The 20,832-nt window shown below is 38.4% G+C and overlaps 1 protein-coding gene across 16 annotated transcripts in view; it reads left to right on the forward strand.

Moving 5' to 3' along the window:
* Positions 1-20,832, forward strand: part of ADAM22 (ADAM metallopeptidase domain 22) — a 242,406-nt gene that overhangs the window by 837 nt on the left and 220,737 nt on the right. The gene's annotated exons all lie outside the window — the stretch shown is intronic.

The following is a 20,832-nucleotide window of genomic DNA, read 5'->3' on the forward strand; positions in this document are numbered from 1 at the left end:
CAGTGTCTTCGGTGGAAGGAGCGCAGCCCTAGTGCGAGTCGTGCATGGCGCTCCCAGTGCGAAAAAGAAGGGAGGGGGGACAAACCCCTCAAAGCACCACAGGCCGGAGCTTTGCTAGAGAGGAGTTTGTGCGGGATGTCTTCGGCAGTGCGGTAGCCTGAGCGGGGGGGCGGAGACCCTCTCACCTCCGGCAGGCAAAAAAACATGCATAGGCAAGAAAGGATGTAATGTGTGGGCAGGGTTTGCATCATCATTATTGTTGTGGTTGTTTTAGTCCTCAAAAAGACTTTATACGTGATTTAAACCAAGGTTGGTACCGTAGAAAAAATGGAAAGACAAGCCTAGACATCCCTAACTAAACTCAAACTGTAAAAATAAGCTAACCTGCAGGGTTCTCAGCTCACTCGATTTATGGACACCAGAGATGTACCCATTCGCCTCCACGTTTCAGGAAAGGCCTCTCCTCCTCCATTTCTTCACTGGCAATGGTCCTTTGGAGTAATTTGAGTCCTTTTGTTTTTTGGGCATTTATAAACTATGTTAAAAAAAATCTAAGTTTATTCCATTTACCCATATTTAGATCAATATCACATGCCCACAGATAATGCCTGAAAATTATTTTGAACTTACTTGCTAATTTAAGTAATTATTTCAGGGCTCTCTAAGCAATTTTTGTATTTTGTATGGCAAGCAGTTTATTCACCTGTAAGTACATATTAAGGTAGAGCTTGTTCGTGTGGTTGAAAATGTTGTAAATTTTGCTGACCTAAAGGCAGCTGAACATTTTCACGTGTGTAAATACATTTATTAATACTTCAAGATGTATGTTGTAGCTGTGATAGTCAAAATATTTGATCTATTTCTGTAAAATATGTGGAAGCAGAAAAATGCCAAATAAATCATAAAAATGCCAATGCTTAGCTCTGTTGAAATTTTCATATAAGAAATTAATTTAAAGGGCTACACTAATATCCATTAAAGTTTGAGCACTGTGGTAGAAAGTCCAGTGTGCCAAGCTTTAATGAAGATTTCCATTATTTGAATTGTTTGATAAATACCTCTTCTCTTTCATTTTGACTTGTTTTCATAGTAAAACTGAAGAAACAGGGGACACTCTTATTTTTCAATAAATGAGAATTATTTCTGTGGAGGAATATTCTCACACTCATTTACAACTTTTGCTTAGGAAAAATTTCACATACATATGCAAAATAGAATGTTATAATGAATGAATATTAGAATAAATACATAATGCTTCAACAATTAGCAACTCATAGCCAGTCTTGTTTCATCTGTCTCCTACCTGTTTTCTTCCCCTTCTTGTATTTGAGGCAGATCAGATCATTTCATTCATAAAAAATTCACTCTGTACTTCTAAAAGGATTCTTTCAAGAAAGAATGTAACCCTGTTATTATACCTAATACATAAATATTATAAATATGTAAAATATATTTAAGTATATTAGATAAATATATGTAAATATAATATGTATACATTTAAGTTTGTTTGATCCAGGACCCAAATGATGTCTATAGACTGCAATTAGTTTATTTTTTTGAGTCTCTTTAATGCATAATTTACCCCCTTCTGTTTCCTTCATTTTTTCCTTACGATTTATTCATTGAAGACAGGGGGTCTTTCATCCTGTAGTTTCTCAGCCTGAATTTTTGCTGATATAGCCAGTGCTTTAAAACAGATCACAAAGTCTTTCTCGGAGAGGAGGGAGACAGAAGTAGAAATATAGAAAAAGAAAATTTTAGAATTGGAAACTCCCACATCTCTGCCATATGCTGGTAATGTCTTCAGGTACCCTCTGCCCTTCACTATGTTGGTGAAAGACCACCACTTTTGGAAAACAGGCCAGTCCTCCTTCTTTTCTCCTATTTATGGAGCACCACTTCGGCAGTTTTTTGGTTCATTGGCCTTTCCACTTGGGGCAGAAGATACCTTGGGCCTGTGCAGTTTCTTCTTAAAATAATAAAACTCACAGTTAGGAAGAATGACTCTGGCTTTTGGTGAGGTATGGATGAACTGGTATGATTTAGGTTGAACAGCATGAATAGATTGTTTATTCAAGTCAGGATTGGAAGTGAAGATACTGTCTACTGTCTTACCATCAAAGTAATTATTACAAGTAGTTACCTCAGTGCCTGGCACGTAGTAAGTTATATACCGAACACCTGGTTGGATGTCTGTATCACCTGGGGGGCTGTTGCATTTTACCGTGCTCCTTAAACTACAGTTAGAAATCGCTGACTGCTAGATCTGAATCTGGCAGTTACAGTTGTAAAGACTTAGTTGCCATATGCCAAATTTTCCTACAGTTAGGGAACTCAGGAGTGTTCCTGCATTTTTAGATTCATTGAGAGCTGGCATTGGATCTAAAAACTCAAGCTGATTATATTTGGCCCTTGTTATTTCTTTGGTAATTAAATAGATAAAATTTATGGCATCTTAGCTACCCATAGATATTTTTTAGTAATTTCCTTTCTTCTTCAGAAATAAAATTGGGATGACTTCCTATCAGCCTGCAAAGCTTATATAATCATTTGTTGGTTTGTGTATTTAAAAGGCACTTATTTACTTGAGCTCATACTGTGTACCAATTTTTGTACAAGGCTCTGGGGATTTAGAGGTAAGAGACACACTTCAAACCTTTAAGGAATTTATAGACAAGTGGGAACGTGCATGAATGGATAAGCAGTTATACTCTGCCCTTCTGTGTGAGTTTCTGGAGGTGATCACAGAAAGCTTTGGAGGCAGTGAAGACAGTGTTTAACCCAGGTGAGCAGGCAGGGTGGGCTTTCACGGGGAGGTGCTGTCTTAGCTGTGTTTTGAGGCTGAAATGGGCCAGATTAAAGGAAGGGGATGCGCATGTCAAACCAAAGGGGCAGAAGTACATGGACATTTGGGAATTAGGACACTTTTTTGTTAGGTGCAAATAGGATTTAGGGGACAGATGAGCCAAAACAGGAAAGCAGAGAGTAAATGCTGCAGTACCTTCATGATTTGTGGAGCAGTTTGGACTTTGTCCCAAAGGCAATTGAAGGACTTTAGTAAGGAGAGTTTACTGACCAGACTCATGATACTGTGGGATGGTCCTAATTGTTAGAAATGAATAATTTTAATTTCACAGGGTAAGTTCAAGTGGTTGTTCACTTTAATTTATTGGTAAATGCTAATTCACATACTCGTTAGCTTCCTAAGAATTTAGTTAGTAAACTGAAAATACCATATAAATGAGTTTATAAGGCATTTAGAGCAATGCTGGGTATATTGTAAGCATTATATGAGTTTTTGTTAAATAACATTTACTCCCTCAGGCTGCTTGAGTACTGTTTAGAAACTTTATGACATCACTTTAATGCAAAATGGTGCCCTAATTACCTGAATGTAACACATTCCCAGAAGTAAATTACACATTACTAAAATTTACATAAGTAAGTGGAATCTGACAGTCCTGGAGATGGTGGAGACCTTATAGGTCATCTAACCTAATTCAGGAATTACTTCACACCTGGTAAGATAAAGTCATTGATCTACAGTAAGGAAACCAGTAACGTATCACTTAATGTTTCAGGAAGCTCACAAGAACTATGATGGTATAAAACACCTTAATTTTACTCTTAATGTGTCCTTGTTTCAGTTTTTAACCACTGAATGGAAAAGAATACTCAAATTATTACTTTTTTAATGTTTATTTATTTTTCGAGAGACAAGAGAACAGAGCATGAGCAGGGGAGGGGCAGAGAGAGAGGGAGTCAGAGAATCTGAAGCTGGCTCCAGGTACCGAACTATCAGCACAGAGCCCAAAGGGGCTTGAATTCATGAACTGTGAGATCATGACCCGAGCCAAAGTCAGATGCCTAACTGACTGAGCCACCCAAGTGCCACAGAATACTGATATTTTTAAAAGAAATTTTTATTTCAGTTTTGGGGAAATACTGGCAATATGATTGGTGTGAAATAATAATTCTGTTGATGAGTCCATGTTGTAAAAGATTTCTTTATTACCTGTCCAGTTAGTTACTTGAATGCATACTTTGTTTTTATCCCAAGTGTGATGATCAACCCATAATGAAAGGTTATTTTGCCATCAGGTTCTAGAAATGATAGTCCAAGAAACCATGTTTGATTGTGGGTAACCTTGGTATCCTCAAGTCTGTATACCTTGGTACCTCAAGGTACCTCAAGACTAGTATACCTAGTCTGAGATAATTTCAGTCCTATAAAATAGCACAGGGAACTAGAATATTCAAATTATTCAGTCTTTCTTTCTTCTGCCTTGAAGTGATTTGTGCTGAAGGAATTGGGTGTTTGCAGATAAATAGATAAAACTTTTTTAACTGGGCATCCATATGGGCAAGATAGTGCCTCCTGAGCCTTATTGATGGTTTGATACTGATAACTGATAATCATTTAATTGCTATTTTTAAGAAAAATCACCTTAGGGGCACCTGGGTGGCTCAGTCGGTTAGGCGTACGATTTCGGCTCAGGTCATGATCTCACGGTCCGTGAGTTCGAGCCCCGTGTCGGATCTGTGCTGACAGCTCAGAGCCTGGAGCCTGCTTCAAATTCTGTGTCTCCCTCTCTCTCTGCTCCTCCCCAGCCCATGCTCTGTCTCTCTCTTTCCTTCAAAAATAAATAAAAAACATTAAAAAAAATTTCTTAAAAAAATAAAAAGCACCTTAATGGTTCCTTTTTTTTTTTTTTTTTGGCTAGCCAAGCAGGACAGATTTACTGTTAACATCAAAGATAAGTTATTTGGTGGTTTATTTTGTCATGTGTTCACCCCATATATTTTCAATTATTTATTTTTCACCCATTGATATTTCTCTATAAATAGCAGAATTTCTTTTTATCATAAGTCTTTGCTTTCAGTGAATAGTTGGGCTACTCATTTCTCTGTCTCTTTCCCTGGATAGTGTTGTAGCTTCTCAAGTAGTCAGGTACCAAAAACACAGATCTGTAAATTATCATACTTTTGATAATCAGTAATGCCAGATGGTATAGCAAGATGGTAAGTAGTCATGTGCTCCCATTTTTTTAAAAGGCTTATTTACTTTTGAGAGAGAGAGAAAGCGGCGCAGAGAGAGAGGGAGACAGAGGATCCAAAGTGGTCTCTGCACTGACAGCAGAGAGCCCAGTAGGGGGGCCTGAACTCAGGAACGGCGGTGGGGAGATCATGACCTGAGCTGAAGTCGGGCACTCAACCAACTGAGCCACCCAAGTGCCTCTAGTGTGCTCCATTTTTATGAGTATATTTATACATGTGCCTAAGCATGGATGAGCTGTAGTTAAAATTGTGCTGTTTCACTTGGGAGCACTGAGTCAGCTTCACGGTAAATTGTCTGCGGTACTGCTTCTCTGGCAAAAAAAGGGCTCCTAGGAATTATAGCTTTGGGAGTATTTTGCAAGGATAGCACAAGCATTTTTTTTTTTTCTTAATGGGCATTTGTTAAACCTAAGTAGCTCAATATTGATAAAGTTTTGCCACCAGTAAAAAGTTTGTTCTGCTATAAATAGGAAGGAGACATTTCCTACCACATTTTTTTTTTTTTTTAATTCTCCTACCAACATCCTTCCCTTACAATTAAATTGTTAAAAGAAATGGTATTCAGAATTGTGAGAGTTTTCTTTAAGTCTTGTTTTTACTCTGTGAGATCCCAATTTGTATATGTATGTTTGGGGCATCTTTGAAATTATGCCTAATGATCTCACTGCATACAAAAAGAACCCATCTCTCATCACTTCTTTTTTTTTTATTTTTTATTTTTTTAACGTTTTACTTATTTTTGAGAGAGACAGAGTATCAGTGGGAGAGAGGCAGAGAGAGGGAGACACAGAATCTGAAGCAGGCTCCAGGCTCTGAGCTGTCAGCACAGAGCGAGACGCCGGGCTCTAACCCACGAACTGTGAGATCATGACTTGAGCTGAAGTCGGACGCTTAACTGATGGAGATATCCAGGTGCCCCTCTCTTCACTTCTTTACATTTATACCTGAAAAACTGTGAATGACTCTAAGAGCTTATGGCTTGGTAAAAATCGTTCTTAGTTTTGTTTGCTTTCTCAACTTTCAAAGAATGTGAAGTATTCTGTCATTTTTAGTGATAAAGCCCTTTCTAAGTCTATACATGGAGGGAGGCCTGCTTTCTTGTCATGGTTCATTGAGAGCAGTAGTCTGTAAGGTCACTAGCTCTCAGTAGCTCCAGTGGGGCTGAGATAAGGCCACATTTATCATTATATTTCATGGATAAGCTCCAAAGGGAAAAAGGATGTTAATAAAAGGAGGGGAGTGAGCAGAAGAGGAAAGGATGGTAAGGAGAGTGGTGACAAGGAGGAAGGAAACAAATAAGGAAAAGAGAGAAGTGCTTATAGTAGTATTATCATATATGTTATAATGTACACTAACATACTTAAATACAATAACTTATGTGGTTAGTTTTTATGTACCCAACAGTTTTCTTAGTACTTGGTGCACATTAACTCATTGCAGTCCCACAAGAATCACGTGACAGGTAGTACTTATCAGCTGTAAAACCACAAAGCCGGTAGGTAGCTGAGAAAGGATTAAACCCAGGTACTTTAACTCCACTGCACTGCCTGGGCTTAACCACTATGCTTAACTGGCTTTATGGCAGGAGGCCACCAACATTTCTTTAGATGTCGTTCAATGGCAGTGAGATCAAAGCTTTCTTACATTTGGTCCCGTTGGAACCTTATGTTTTTTGCAGCTTGCAGAAACAGTAGGAATGCATCATTTCTACTAATTTGAGAATGAGAATGGACTATATAAAGATATTTAACATTTAAAAGATGAAAAACACCTCTTCAAGGGTCATGTTCTAGTTTGGAATTGCATGTGTACACTTATTGTTATAATCTTTCTGTGTAATTTGAAGATTTTAATATTCAACAGTCAGTACCAAAATTATGTATATTCTTTTGTGGTCAAAGTTTCATAAAACAGAAACAAATGCTAAACAGGGATCGATACCCTTACCTTTCTCCAAAGGAAAAGATACAGAATATCTTTTGTAGCTTCACAGAGCAAGTAGCTCCAGAGTTCCAAATATCAAAGCTTTCAGGGAAAAGCGATACATAATCATTAATAACCAAAATGATAGCTTCTGTGAGCATCTAGTCATGCTTTCATGTAACAATAAGTATACACATTTATTTTGGTAATAAAAGCCCTAGAAAGCAAATATTAAGGGAAGGAAATGAAAAAGAAGAATGAATATTTATTGAATATGTAGCATGTACCAGGCACTGTGATGAGTGATTTACATGTATTATCATTATGAGGTAGATATTATATCCATTTTATAGATGAGGCTACTGAGGCTTAAGGAAGCTAATTAACCTGCCCAAGGTCATACAACCAGGAAGCAGTAGTATTAGGAGAAGAATTCTCAAAGAAAATGTTAGAGATCCAAATAAAATAATCCTTCTGTAATATATGCTACTTATTTAACATGTAGTTACCCATTCATCTCTGTGGTGGAATCATCCTCACATTTCTTTGAGAAACTCTTGGTTCTGCTCATGTCTCCTCCCTTGCTAACTTCATTCAGGTGTGAATCGATGTCGTGTTTAGCACTTGTTACATGTCTTCATTTCTAGAAGTGGATATAATTTCTGTTTCTACCTCAGATATTCTTTTAGCCACATAGACATATTTGAGTCTACATCTAAACAACAGCATAGAATATCTGTACTCAGTACTTGGAGTTTTATCTGCCAGAAACTCAGAAAAAACTCTTTATGGGGGAGGGAAGAAACTATTTATGGGGAACTATCCTCTGTTCCTCCATAGGGTGCTGGCCTCACCTACCGGGATTCTGGGTAATGAAAAAAAAAAAAAATCTCCCCAGTGGATTCCAATTTGCACGCAGGGTCAAGGAGCTCTGTGTATCCTTAAGATTTAAGAGATTTTTTTTTCATCTTAAATCTGTCTGGATTTAAGTTAGTCACAAGAATTTGTATCTGAATTGGGATCAGTTTTCTTATTTGCATCACTCACCTCTTCAATAATTTATCAGACCTTTTCAAAAGGATATTTTAAAGGACATTGTAAGAATTATTCCTGAGAAACCAGTTACAGTATTAATTGAAGTCTGGGGAAAACATTATGGATGGTGCCTCATCAGGACCAAGAGGAGAGATTTGTCATGTAATTGTTTCCTTCCTTGGGTGGGACGCCAGAAGTTTAGAGGCAAATTGTGCCCTCCTCCAAGCCAGAGTCATAGCCTGAGTTTTCATTCCAGCTCTATCCTAGCTCATCAGCACCCATTTCAGCTCAAGAGTCATCTGAAATATCTCTTGACTCGTGATAATTTGTCAATATGAAACGTCATATCTGTATTCAGGCTTAGGGAAAGTAATCTTAGAGGTTTCCTCTGTCTGCTTGCCTAAAGTGGTCCACCCACCCCCTATCACATCATGTTACTCTCTTGTCTTCCCAGCACTTGTCAGCACTTGACATTCTTTTTAATGATTGGCTTGTTTATTGTCGTTCCTCCAGTGTGCCATCCCTGGAATATAAACTACGAGAATTGTGTATGACAATAGTGATCTTGTCTGTTTGTTCACCACACATCTCCACTGCCTAGCCCAGTGCCTGGCACAGAGTAGGTACTTAATAAATATTTCTTGAAGTGATAAATTTTCCTTTCCCTCCAATTTTCTCATAATATAAGTTTTCTCATAATATAAGTTCTCATTATAAGTTTTTCTTATAATATCTTGTAAGTGTCCATGTAAACATCCTCAAGTCCTCTTTGAAACTTGGTATGGTATAAAATAATGAATACATGAATAAATGTTAGTCTTTAAATATTGAATTTATAGCCCCCTTCGATAATTGTAACTCTTTTACACATAATTAAAATAAAGTTCAGTGTGCTGTGTTTTTATTTTTTACTTATCAGTGTGCTGTATTTTTAGAATATAAATACTTCATATATAAAAATGATTTTAGACTTCTAGTTGTCCTTTATTTCTGATTTCATCATTTGAGTTGCTTTTAAGATCAAAATCTGTTTTGTCTTCCCTAGAGCAGACTATTAGATGTAATTTGATTTTGAAAATAAAAAATGCCATACCATGACCAAGAAATACCAGCAGTTATAACTGGGAAGAGAAGGAATAAACAACTTAATCCACCCCCTGGCCCCCACCCCCCACAATCTGTTTGTTTATGTTGAAGAGGTTTTTCAGAATCATATACATGTATCAGCAAGGGTAGATCAACATTTTTCTCCTTTTTAAAAATCGATTTTGTACCAGGGCATTTTAGTTAGCACTGAGCAGTAGTTGCCCTTTTGCTGCATTTTTTTTTCTTTTTTTTTTTTTGTCCCAAGTAAAGAACATTAGATAACCGTTTTTGGAAGAATGAGAAATCAATGAGGCTTTCCTGAAGATGGGCCTCAAGAGCTCACATTTTGCAAGTGGCTTTAACATTTTCTACCTGAGGCAGGAGAACTCCTGGCTGACAGTTTTCTTAGACTCCTTATTCTACTTGGCACTAACTCATGTCTCTAGCCTTTACCTCTAGTCGGTCAATTGCTCTTCTTCTTATTTTATTTTTTTTCCAGTTTACTTCTTTTATAGGCTTGGTTGGGAGAAATTGCCTCCATTCCCCTCCCCCCACCCTCCCACTCCCCCACTAGTGAGGTCAGAAGGTTGGGAGTCAGGCGGGTACATGTGATTTGGCACCGCTGGTCACAGCTCAAACTTTAAGTGGTTTCTCATTCTTTGGACTAGGTAGCAAGATGCTGTAGAAAGAGCTGGCACTTAACAAAAACTAGTTCTGTAGATTTCTGTGAATTCTCAAGTGGATTTTTAATGCCTTTAGAATACACTGTCAGGGGTCTGGCCAGGAACCCAGCTATGGATCCTCAGTGGGCATAATGAGCTGTCAAGGTTACACATGGTGGTATTAATCTAAAGTAGCCTGAGGGAGCAGTTGTCTGAAGACAACTGTCTAGGGTCATCAGAACATGGGCAGGAACAGGGTGTGGGTAGAAGTGTGGTGGTAAAGCTCAGGGAAATCACAACGCAGTTACAGGGAGAAGATATTAGGTGCACTGTGCCAGATGGGTCCCAACTAGAGAGAGCTACCTGAAACAGACTGAGGCACAATCTAAGTTTTTAATCTCACATCCAGGTTTTAGTGATCGGCTCCACTCTTGATTTAGAGCTTGTGTTTTTAAGGAAACGGAGTGTTTTTTAGCCTGACCTGTCTCTCATGGCACCAGCGATCATTTTCATCCTCACATGAGTTTTAAGTTTTTGTTTCAGAGGGAAGAACCATTTCCCTTCTTCTTCTTCCTCACTTCTCCTTGTCTTTTTTTCTTTCCTCTTCTTCCTATTCTTATCCTTCTTTATTCCTTCTTCCTGCTTTCTTCTTCTTCCTCCATCTTACTGTTTGTTGGTCTTTTATTTTTTATTTTTTTATTTTTAATGTTTATTTTAGAGAGAGAGACAGAATGCGAGTGGGTTAGGGGCAGAGAGAGAGGGAGACACAGAAGCAGAAGCAGGCTCCAGGCTCCGAGCTGCCAGCACAGAGCCCAGTGTGGGGCTTGAACTCACGAGCTGTGAGATCATGACCTGAGCTGAAGTCGGACGCTCAACCAACTGAGCCACCCAGGCGCCCCATCTTTGTTGGTCTTTTTTAAAGGTCTGAAGGCTGATGGGAGAGGGCTTTCCCGGGCTCACTCTGCCCCATTATGCATAGTTCAGACCGTGGACTCTGCTTCTCCTGGGTCAAGAGATGAGGCTTAAAGATTTATGGCTTTATATACTCTGAAAAATCACACTTTGTACAAAATGAGCAACAGGCTCATTTTGAATGCCATGTGGTATGCATTAAATAAAGGTATGTTAATGATTGAAGAGTTGTTTTGCAGTAGCTATTTGGAACATTTATTTTACTGACGTGGATAATTTTAGTATTGTAATCAAACTAATGTAGTGCACTCCTTGGTGAGTTATTGATAGGAACTACACCGGGTAGAGTTGTTGCACAAAGGAAACTTGACTTGCAGCAAGTGAGGAGGTCACAGGGAATATCTTCCAAAGCCATGACCCTCTGAGCAACGGTGAATGGGTTCCTTTTATTTAGGGTTAGGGAGAATATTCAGAAAGGGGCGTTTTGTCCTTGGATGTGGAGGTAGGCGTGAAGTCACGCATGTGCCTTAGAGAAACAAGCCTATACACACATTGTGTGTAATGTTAATGAGGTTTGTGCTCCTTTTGGGGCAGAGATTTTAGCATTATAACAAGGCAGAGGTACGTGTCAGTCGCTCCATGGTCCATGTGCACAGATGTGAGTTGGTGGTTGAGCTCAAACTGGTCTGGGTGGTCTGGGCAGGCTGGAACTCTTAGGACAGTTGTTACTGCTTGAGAAAGTCGTTTCGGTTTCCATCATGGGTTGCTGTGAGGTCCTTTGCCTGTTAAAAGATAAGTTGGAAAGAAGAACTTAAGGAAAATGTGGGACAAAGGTCGGTGGATCTATGCAATAAAGGTCAGGTCTTGAGGTCCATCGTGGGATGTTGCTGGTGACAGTATCAGTCTCTGTTTCTATAAATAGTGGGTTATTTTCGTGGTGAGTTTGGAATTATATGGAGTTAGCAGTAGTTATGAGTACTTGCATGTGCTTTCAAGTTTCATTACCTAAACTTTCAAAAAAGTTTAGATAATGTTTAATAAGAAGAATGGGAATTTGGTTTTTACAGATGCATTTACAAATGTACTGTTATGTAAAATAATTAAGCCATCATTTCTTAGGAAGATTTTTATTTATTTTGATAAAAACTTAAACATCACTGAAGGTGATGAAAATTTAGATTCAGAACCGCAAAATTGTGTTCACACTTTAGGACTTTGTACATCTAGTTTAGCTGTAAATGTTACATTAGTTTAGCTGTAAATGTACATTGTAAATGTACAAAAGGTACATAAAAGTACCTTAAATCTTGGACAGATATTGATAAGAAGGTGGGCAAAATTCAAGTAGTGTTCATTGTGGTCACCAAAGGTGAAGCAATTTCTGCCTGGGAGGGTGACTTGAGATAAGGTATTTCAAACCACGGTATAACAATTTTTGTTGGTTTTCAGGATTTTCTAGGGTAAAACAGGAAGAAAAATATTATTGGTGCTGAGATACTGAATAGTCTCATTTAATTTCTGAAGTAAGTTTAGCATGATGTTCTTACGGTTCTTAATCATCTTGCATAGACAACGTACTCAGAATTAATGAAGGGAGAATATTATTAATTTATAGCTTAACCAGTTTCATGTGAAATCAATGTGAAGTCATTGATTAATGAGATATTTAGGACATTTCCTATATGTTCTGATGATGAAATCGTGAAGTTTGCAGTTTTCTTAGGGTGATGGGGTAAAAATTATTTTACATTAATTTCATTGTACAGAAAAAACAAGGGGCGAAGGCATGTATCCTCATCTTCATTTTTATTTCTTCCCAGTGTTGACACACAGCCTTGTACATGGCTCCCTGTACCTAGTGCTCAACAAGCAGATGTTGGCTGGATGAAATCATTGATGCCATGTCCCCAGACCCCTGTTATTAGGTTAGGTTTTCCCTGGTCGGTTATTTCTTTCTCTTCATCTCTCAGTACAAGTTTGGGCACTTTCCTGTTGCCTCTTTCCATTTATTGTTTTCCCGTGAGCCTAGTCTTCCTCTGTTCACTTTCCCCATGACCATGGTTTATTTTTTATTTCTCCCCTACTCTATTTCTGTCAAGTTCCTCTTTTTCTCTTAGCAACTAAAGAAAAAACAAGTCTCTGAAAGGTTATTTACATTCAGTGTTAGGACCCATCCCTGCTGCACATTGCTGGACTTGATTATTTTGCGATTTGGAAAATGTGTTATAGTTCAACAAGCTTTCCGTTTTACTACTTATCTTTAAAACTTTTTTTGGGCAGGGGTTGGGTATGGCTTTTCTTTTTTCTGTTTGTTTCTTTTGTTTCCCTTCAGTCGTCTCTCATTCCTTCTTTTCTTTGGACATGGAGTGAAGTGCCCCTTCTGCTTTTTACTGCTGGACTAATTGCCTTCCTAAAATCGTTTTTCTGTTTGTTCTCATTGCTCTTCATTCCCTGGATTTCAACTCTGAGTTATGTGCTCAGTCCACCCTCCATAGTTGCTCAGCATGTGCCTCTCAGAGTCTTCTAGAATGACCCATCACTGCATTGCCACAGGATTCAGACTCAGTGTTAAGAAATGATGAGGCACTTTTGCAGGTATAGTAAAACTTGCCTCAGAGGCTGGTCATAAAATTATTCCTGCTTATGTGTGTGTTGGTGTGTGGGGTGGGGGACTGGGGCATTGAAAACTTGGGTGTGTTAATAGAAGGTGTCCCCATGAATTAGACTGAATAATGTTGGTCTGGGACTTTGTCATTCAAATTTACTGTTGTTCGTTCACTGCTTCTTGTTGTGCCTGACGTATAGTTGATGCTCAGCAAATATTTTGGCTTTGTTTCAATTTTCCGTCTCAAAGTTGCAGGGAAAAGTTCTGTGACCATTTATGTTACGATTTTACGTACTTTTGATTTATTTCCAATGGTTAGAGTAGTTCTTTCCCTGAGATTATTAAAATCTTTTGTTGGGATGAGCTCGAGAGGAGCCATGGACTTTGCCTTATCTGTGATCTCTTTGTTCCTCTTCCTCCCACAACTATTCTTGCTCACCCTACAGAGACACCCTGTAGATGGCATGCCCAGGTTCTGTGAGGATCCCGTCACTGTGAGCATCTGAACTGAAATGGCTGTCGCTCTTGCTTTACATTCGAAGCGAGGTTTATGAGGAAAGGCAGGACTGTGATGGGAAGGAGAGAGAAGGCAGCGGGAACTTGGACAGTGGTTGGCACACTGACATTCCGGCACGTGAGGCTGCCTGCCATCTCTCTGCAGCCTTAATCGCTGTGACAAAATCATTCATGTCAGTTTATAGCCTCATCTCCCCCAACAAAAATAAATCCAAGCCGTTTAACCTTTGTGTGTGACTTTATTCACTAGAGTTTGCCGTTTGGTGCCTGGAGCTGCATTTTCTTTAAGACAATGATGCATGTCTTCTGGGAGAGTGACCATGTAGTGTTTTTGATGGATCTAAACTCATGTGACATAATTCAACCAAGGAGTTCCCTTGATATTTATTCTTGGAATTTTGATAATTTTGATTTTTTAAATTGGGTTTTTGAACTAAGTACAACACATGGTCTTTTGTTTCCCTTTAACTAAGTCCCAGATACTTCCTTGTCTATTATTTTATCTTTATTTTTGCCTCGCCCCCAATGTTTACTACACCATTTTATGGCCTAACAAGTTAATATAAAAGATTTACTTTCTTTGTTTCTTAGGAGGTAGATATAGATAATATCTATATAATACTATTACTCCATGAAATCTCCATGACTCAAAAAGCTCTGCACATCTGCCTTAAATCCGAATAAACACCACTACAAGGGCACCTGGGTGGCTTAGTCGGTTAATCTTCCAACTCTTGGTTTCAGTTCAGGTAATGATCTCTTAGTTCTTAGGATTGAACCCTGCATCGGGGTTTGTGGTGATAGCATGGAGCCTGCTTGGAATTGTCTTTCTCCCTCTCTCTCTGCCCTTCCCCTGCTTGTATTCTCTCTCTCAAAATAAATAATAAAAATAAACATTAAAAAGTGTCCTAACAAAAAATAAACACCACTAGAGAATAGTTTCTTTAGTATAAGTAGAGACCTCAGAGAGGGATGGATGGCACTCTGTGCTGTTTTTAAGCACTCATAGCTTAGTGTGAATGAACGATCTAAAAGTAGGTTAAAGACCAGAAAAGAAAATAGAGGCATATGGTGGTGGGGAGGTCCCACATCAAAATATTAGGATCAAGTAGCTGGCCCATAGAAATGAACTCTAACAGTTTTCATGACTTGAGTGGCCCCAGTGTAATCTCTGGAACAAAATTATGTATATTTTAATTGTGTACATATATAATTTTTAATTAATTTATTTTTTGAGAAAGCACGAGTTGGGGAGGGACAGAGAGAGAGGAGAGAGAGAGAGTCTCAAGCAGGCTCCACTCTGTCGGTGCAAAGCCTGACACGGGACTCCATCCCATGAACCGTGAGACCATGACCTGAGCTGAAATCAAGAGTCAGATGCTCAACCAGCTGAGCCACCCAGGTGCCCCTGTATGTATATATTTTAATAAGAGATTTATTGGATTATAATTTACATACCATATAATTCATCCACTTAACAATTGTTTACAACTCAAAGTTTACTAGTATATTCAAACAGTAATGCAACGACCCCCACTGTCAACTTTAAAATGTTTTCATCACCTCACAAAGTCCATACAATCCCCCAAACTCTCCCACACTGCCTACCCCCATCCTCACCCCTAGGCAACCATCTACTTTCTGTCTCTGTAGATTTGTCTGTTCTAGACATTTCATATAAATGGAATAATACACTGTGTATGATTACGAGTGGCTTCTTTTACTCAGCATAGTATTTCCAAGGTTTATCCATGTTATAGCATGAGGTGTTACTTCATTCCTTTGTATCGCTAAATAATATTCTCTTATTCATTCATCTTGATAGAGATTTGGGTTGTTTTTACTTTTTGGGAATTCTGCATAATTCTATGAGCATTTGTGTAGAAGTTTTTATGTGAACATGTGAAAACACAAACACACCAAATACCAAAACAAGTGTGTCCTGAAAAATACTTATTCTTAATACATGCAGTAGTATACTTTTCATTGTACTCTGTTCTTTTTTTTTTTTTTTACTTTTTTTTTTTTTTTTTATAAAGCTTATCCATTTATTTTGAGAGAGAATGTACATGGGAGGGATAGAGAGAGAGAGGGAGAGAGAAAAAATCCCAAGAAGGTTCTACACCATCAGCTCAGAAGCCAACGTGGGGCTTGATCCCACAAACCATGTGATCATGACCTGATCAAGTCAAGAGTGGGACACTCGAATGACTGAGCCACCCGGGGGCCGCATTCTACTCTGTTATTTTCTAAAAAATGCTGGCTGTGGTGCACTACAGTGATTTCAGAGCCCTCTAATGGGTCATGATCTGACCTATAGGATTCCTGGTGGTGAGCCTGATACCTATAAGGCAGGTCTTCTTTGAGCAGCTCTGGTTTAGGTTTTAAGAGGTTGGGGTGCCTGGGTGGCTCACTCTTGATTTCGGCTCAGGTCATGATCTCATACAGTTCATGAGATGGAGCCCCGAGTTGAGCTCTGCACTGACAGCGCAGAGCCTGCTTGGGATTCTCTCTCTCCCTCTCTCTCTGCTCCTCCCCCACTTGTACATACTCTCGCTCATTGTCTCATTCTCTCAATAATAAAAATAAAAAGGTTTCAGAAGGTTGAGTCAATGTGAAGCTCCCTGCAGCTTTCAGAAACATTAATTTTTGTTTCTTGTAGTTCTTCTGGCCGTAGTATTAGAGACATCTCTGTGCTTGTGCTATTCATCCCTTGGCTGTTATGTGGAGTCTACAAAATCGACCGTGTGAAGGTGTTTGTGAAAATTTATTTAGGACAACTTTTGTTGCTTTTTTAAATTTAAAACTCCTTGTTATGTGATAGGCACTTGTACTCACCATACAGAATCAACACAAATTTAATAGTTTTTTTTTAAAAATTTAAATGTTTATTTATTTTTGAGAGAGAGACAGAACATGAGCAGAGGAGAGGCAGAGAGAGAGGAAGACACAGAATCCGAAGCAGGCTCCAGGCTCTGAGCTGTCAGCACAGACATGGGGCTCTAACCCATGAACTGTGAGATCATGACTTGAGCACAAGTCAGAAACTTAACCACTGAGCCACCCAGGTGGCCCTAGTTTGTTTGTTTGTTTTTTTTTTTAAGTAATAAACATTATAGATTCAGTTGATGCTCTCCTGCCTTCCATTTCCCCATCCTTCCCAGGGAAAATCATTATCTTGCAATTAATGTGCATCCTTCTTGGCTTTTTATACTTTAACTACATAAATATTTATCCATAAACAGTGTATATTACTATTTTGTGTGTTTTTTTACATGTGCATATTTGGTTTCATATACGTCCTTTTGGTACTTCTCACCATTGACTTTCTTTGTGTGTGTGTGTGTGTGTGTGTGTGTATCACGACTATATTAACAAAGTAAAAAGATAACACATAGAATGTAAGAAAATACTTGCAAATCATATATCTGATAAGAGATTAATATCCAGAATATATAGAGTAAACTTAAAACTCAACAACATACAAACAAGACAGGTTATTCAGATGTTGAATCTATAAATTTGTGTCTTCTACCAAATTTGTTAGGTTTTCTGCTATTATTTCTTCAATTTCCTCTTCCTCCTCCATTATCTTACTCTTTTCCATGTGGACTCCATTTATCCATGTGTTAGACGTTTTGAAATTGTATCCCATGATCTGAAGCTCTCCTCACTTTAAAGAAAGAAGTTTTTCTCTCTCTTCTTCAGATTGGATATTTTTATTGTCTTCATTCTGCTATTTCATTACTGGCTGCTTAAGGCCAGCCAGGATTTTTTTTTTTTTACTTCTGGTACTATATTTTTCCGTTGTAAAATATACATTCAGTTCTTCTTCCTAATACCTATTTCTTTCTTGATCGACATTGACTTTCGGTTTCTTAAGTTGGTACGGGTAAAATAATTGAATTTATTCTTTTTTTATTGTTGTCTGGCTTTCTATGTTACAAACTTACCATCATTTCTTTCTTTTTATATTAGTGGTATTTGTGGATTGTTTTCAAGTTTTCACTCTTAAAGCAGTATTTGCCATTGATAGACACATGTGCATGAGTTTCTGTGGGACATGTATTTTGAAGAGCCATTGTTGATTCTTCGGGTTTGTGCATTCTCAACTTCTGTACATAATGCCACATCACATAGTGATATACCAATTTATGTCCCCTGGCAGTGCATGAGAATTTCTGTACGTCTCCATCTTCATAATCATTTGGAACCATAAGATTTAAAAACTTATAAAAACATTATGGATGTGAATGGTGTGTAATTATTTTACTTCCCATTTCTCTGATGACTAATGAGATTGAGCATTTTTGCTGATCATATTTCTTCCTCTAAATGGTCTACTCATATACTTTTGCCATTTTTCTATAAGAATATTTGTCTTTTATTAATTTATAGGCATTTAAAATATATTATGGATTCTTTTCTTTTATTGGTTATTGCCAATACTTTTATAAATTATTATGGCATGAGGTACCTGGGTGGCTCAGTCGGTTGAGTGTCCAAGTCTTGATTTTGGCTCAGGTCATGTACCAGGGTCATGGGATCGAGCCCTACGTGGGGCTCCATGCTGAATGTGGATCCTGCTTATGATATTCTCCCTCTCCCCCCCCACCACCTCTGTCCCTCTCCTCTGTTCTCTGTCTCTAAAATAAGTAAAATGAAAAAAAAAATACTATGGCTCATCCATTCTCATTGTATCGTGTCTTTTGTTTTAACATTAATAATTTTTTTGATATTATCCGTATCAATTCTTTTCTTTATAATTATTTGTGTATTACTTGATTCCTGCAGAATCTACTATTTTTTTTTTTTAAGAATAAGAATCTACTATTTTTTTTTTTAATTCGGGGTGCCTGGGTGGCTCAGTCGGTTAAGTGGCCGACTTCGGCTCAGGTCATGATCTCACGGTCCGTGAGTTCGAGCCCTGCGTCGGGCTCTGTGCTGACAGCTCAGAGCCTGGAGCCTGTTTCAGATTCCGTGTCTCCCTCTCTCTGACCCTCCCCCGTTCATGCTCTGTCTCTCTCTGTCTCAAAAATAAATAAACATTAAGAAAAAAAAAGAAAAGAATAAGTCTTAATTCGTAGTGAAATAAGTCCCTGATACAATTTTTTGGAAACATTATAGGATAGTGATTAAGGGTTGGAGGTTCTAGAATTAGGCTGCGTGTGCTCAAAGCCTACCTTTGCCACTAGCTCACTGTGTGAACTTGGCATGCCTGTAACTTTTTACACCAATAAGACTGGAGCAAGAATAGTACCCAGCTCATATGTTGTTGTGAGGATTAAAGGAGATAATACACATAAAGCTTGTGGCTGAGTATTTGGTATATAGTAAGAGCTCAGTAAATGTTACTTTTTTTTTTTTTTTAAGCTTCCATCATGATCATTTCTTGGTGTGAAATTGGTGCCCAGTTTCTTGTGTATTCAAATCACTGCGTTACTCAGATTGTTTCATGAGAGCTGTGACTCCTATCGAGTATTACAGGAGGGTAGAACGTTTGGGCCCTGGTGCTAATTGTGGGTTCCAGCTTTGATGTAGTTGAATTCTTTCCAGGAATTTAACAAAACAAGTTAATCATGTTTCTTTTCTTTAAGTGAGTTATAGTTGACACACAATGTTACATTAGTTCCAGGTATGTACAACATAGCACTTTCACAAGTTTGTTTGTTTGTTTATTTTATTTTAGAGACAGAGAGAACATGCGAGTCAGGCAGAGGGGTAGAGAGAGAGAGATTCTTAAGCAGGCTCCACACTCAGGGTGTAGTCCGTCGCAGGGCTGGCTCCCACAATCATGGGATCATGACCTGAGCTGAAATCCAGATTCTGATGCTCAACTGACTTGAGCCACCCAGGCACCCCATGACTTCACAAGTTGATACACTGTGCTGTGCTTACCACAAGTGTAGCTACCATCTGTCACCATACATGGCAATTATAGTATCATTGACTGTATGCTCTATGCTGTATAATTTTGTTTCTTGTTTGTCCCCTCACATGGTTTTAGTTCAAACATCAGGTAGGATTTGTTTTCTTAAAATTGAATGAGTAACAATGCATCTTAATTACTTTGGGATGGGAGGCCTCTCTGCATCAGTCCAGACCTCAGTAGTCTCTATCCTCCACAGGGCTGTTCCTAGCCAGGAAGTGAGGAAAGGGAAGGAAAGCAGGACACGAAGAGGCTGATGGGCAGTGGGATAAAAGGTTGGGCTCTTGGTTCCTAAACTAGGCTGAGTGTTGGAATCTATATGTTGAACTGGATTAGAGGATAAGATGCTCTATTTTAATAGCTTGCTTTATTTTCTTTTATAAAAACATGTTTTATCTGAAGAGCTTCAGAAGGCAAAAATCTAAAGGAACAGATCATTGAAGAAGAAATTGTTTCCAAAATTTTATAGAAAGTAGCAGTTATTATAACAAAGTCCATTTTTCTTCTGTGAAAACTTTGTATTTGTTTATGACAACAATCCTAACTTTTAATATAGTTTTTGATAACAGCTTTCTTGGGATATAATTCATGTATCATAAAAATCATCCTTTTAGCATACAAAATTCACCCTTTTAGCAGTGGCTTTTTTTTTTTTAAGTTCATTTATTTATTTTGAGAGAGAGAGAGCACACGCATGCTGGTCAGGGGCAGGGGGAGGGAGGAAGAAAGAGAATCCCAAGCAGGCTCTGAACCCTAGCGCAGAGCCCAATGCAGGGCTCAAACCCATGAACCGTGAGATCGTGACCTCAGCCAAAATCAAGAGTCATAGGCTCTTGACTGAGCCACCCAGGCACCCCTCTCAGTGGCTTTTAATAAAACTTTTAGTCATTCTTACATGTGGAATTTAAAATGCCAAACAAATGCATACAAGGGAAGAGAAGCAAAAATAATACAAAAACAGAGAGGGAAACAAACCATAAGAAACTCTTAAATACAGAGAACAAACTGAGAGTTGCTGGCTGGATGTTGGGTGGGGGAAAGGGCACAAGGGGTGAGGATCATTAAGAAGGGCACTTGTTGGGATGAGCACTGGATGTTATATGTAA

Source organism: Panthera leo, chromosome A2 (assembly GCF_018350215.1).
Source record: "Panthera leo isolate Ple1 chromosome A2, P.leo_Ple1_pat1.1, whole genome shotgun sequence".
In the NCBI taxonomy this organism is placed as follows: Eukaryota; Metazoa; Chordata; class Mammalia; order Carnivora; family Felidae; genus Panthera; species Panthera leo.